The sequence below is a fragment of the Hyposmocoma kahamanoa genome, unplaced genomic scaffold (assembly GCF_003589595.1).
Source record: "Hyposmocoma kahamanoa isolate Upper Pololo Valley unplaced genomic scaffold, ASM358959v1 134, whole genome shotgun sequence".
In the NCBI taxonomy this organism is placed as follows: domain Eukaryota; kingdom Metazoa; phylum Arthropoda; class Insecta; order Lepidoptera; family Cosmopterigidae; genus Hyposmocoma; species Hyposmocoma kahamanoa.
Window position 1 is genome coordinate 976,240 of NW_020653477.1, and position 2,500 is coordinate 978,739.

The following is a 2,500-nucleotide window of genomic DNA, read 5'->3' on the forward strand; positions in this document are numbered from 1 at the left end:
TAGGTGTGGTATGCGTCTACGGCTGCATGTATCGCGTGAGCGGATAGAGAATACTTAAAGCTTGATGACGGAACAAATTGATAGTCTTGTCAGCGGCTAACGCCGTGCAGTACAGCTACCATTGGATCTGCAAAGATCCCCAAATCGTAGGTTTGTTTGAAAAACAAATATACGCGATTTTAAATCCAAAAATTTCATTTCAGTGGAAGGTATTCGTTAGTATAGAAAACACATGCGTTCCGCAGATTTCTATGCAGCGGAAGGCAATACGTCCTTTATCCTCTGCTCGCATTGTTTAGTCCTGTACAGGATTCCTGTGACAGACTACCGAACTTTTCCTAAAAAATTTTCGAATTTCTATGCTTGGACTCTAAAGCTGTTGTAGAACAACCCGGGACTGTTCCTCTTGTTTTTTTTTTTATAAAAACCAGTTACACATTTGACCTCTACCTCACCAGATGGAAAGTGATGATGAGGTCGACGATGGGGCATGCACACCTGAATAATGCCAATTCACTCTCGGCTTAAAAAGGCCTCAGTTATGGCGGTCAGGGAATGATTCAGCAGGCAGGGATTTACACGTCTTAGCCGTCCACCAAATAGTTGTAGAAACGAAATGTTTCGTACAAATTACTGGAATATTCACAACATGGGGGTGAAAACCCAACCTACGTCTAGTCCTTCGACGATGGCAAAGGGAAGGCGAAATAAAATTATGCAATTCCGTTATACACTCTCCGTTATATATCTGTAGAATACCGATAAGCAGGCAATTTTACGACTATTTTATTTAATTTATTTTATTTATTTATTTATTTCAGGCAACTAGGACCCATAGATACATACCTTACAGACTAACATACATATAATATAACAATAATATAATAAAACAATAACAGAAATATGAAATAAATTACCTTAAATGTACTTCGACGTGTGACGCAACGTGGGTGTCCGGTAGCCGTCCTCGGAAACGCCGGTATATGACACCCTTCGGCCAAAAGTCTTCTCTCATGAAAGTCGACAGGTGTTGAGTTGGTACTCGCACCACACATTAATCAAAATTCACATTGTGGCGCGACTCCGACCGCTCGACCCTTAGGTTTGCGTTGGCCTTCACTCGCATGTACTACACAATATCCGCAGACTTGGTGGAGTAATGAAGACGCGACACGTATAACAACGTCGTCGGTACCGCTGGACGCAATAAATGATTCGGGCCAGTCAGGGCGGTGCCACTAAGGTTTCGGCTGGTGTTCTTCTTTTTCTTTTCCACCTTCCGAAAGCCGTCCTCGTCGCACTGATCAACTCGTCTCGGTGGTACTGACGATGCAGCTCCAGATACGAGTTTCTTTTTCGGTTTTCCCTTCATTGGTTGCCTGGGTTGTGGTTGTGGAGTACTAGGTCGGGCAGCGGCAACAGCTGCGTAATCACGTGGAGGGGTCGTCTCCGGCGGGGCGGGGTGCGGGGAAACGCGCGCGGCAACAGCGCCAGAGGTCGGTGACACATGCATGTGAGCCGACTCAAAACTGCTGAAAGAAGCATTTTGCGCCCCGCGACAAGTGTTCACGTTGCAGGCCTCAGGTGACCTACTTACCGAAGCCGCACTACTAAGTAATACAATTTGGGCACGCAACTCACTGATGGTGTTGTCTGAGGCCTCCAATTTACACTGAACTTCAGCAAGGTTTGCTTTTAGGGACGTGATGTCCTTCAGCAGCCTGGTGACGTCGACGTGGTCGAACGTGACAGGGGGCAGCTTATGCAGCTCCTTCGCCACGAATGCAGGCACGTCGTCTGGGTCGGTCTCCTTGAACAACGTAATGATGTCCTGGAGATTCTTCGCTTCTCCATCTCTCCGACGAGACGGCATCTGCTCGGCTTTGCCAAACGTCCGGAAAAGCAGCGCTTTGCCACTGCAAATCTCTTCTTCTTTGAAATTTGACTTGCAGATCTGCACGATGCTAAACTTCGTCCATGGTATCTATGGCGTGTTGTATAAACGCCAACAGTTCGTTGGCTATGAGTTGCTGAGAACCCATAGTCAATTACGTGCAGCGGCTATTGCCGCGCGGGTCGCGAATTATTATAATTCTTATTGTGCAGTGGAGCACGTCCGAATCCGAGCGTGCACCGCACCGCACTGCTATGTTCAAGACTCTGTAGCTTCGTCTTCACTAAATCCGAATGACCTATTAGCTTCTTGGAAATCAGAAACATTTATTATTGTATGAATTGGTAAAATACGGTATATAATAAATAGGTGTTAGTCAACGTACAATGTCTTAAAATCACAAATTAGTTAAAATTTAATACAACTTAAATCTCAACAAATTCAAATTATAATCAAGTTAATTACACAATTGTCAAATATTTGATGTCTTTATATAAAATCGGTTAAGATTGTAAAAAAAACTTTGTCAATTAATCATTTAAAGGTTTAAATTAATCTACATTTAAACATTTCATTTCTATTGGAAGTCTGTTATAAATTCTGATT

General features: G+C 43.7%; 1 protein-coding gene across 1 annotated transcript in view; it reads left to right on the forward strand.

The window, feature by feature from the left end:
- The window catches only part of LOC113240354, a 27,106-nt gene that overhangs the window by 16,196 nt on the left and 8,410 nt on the right, over positions 1-2,500 (forward strand). The gene's annotated exons all lie outside the window — the stretch shown is intronic.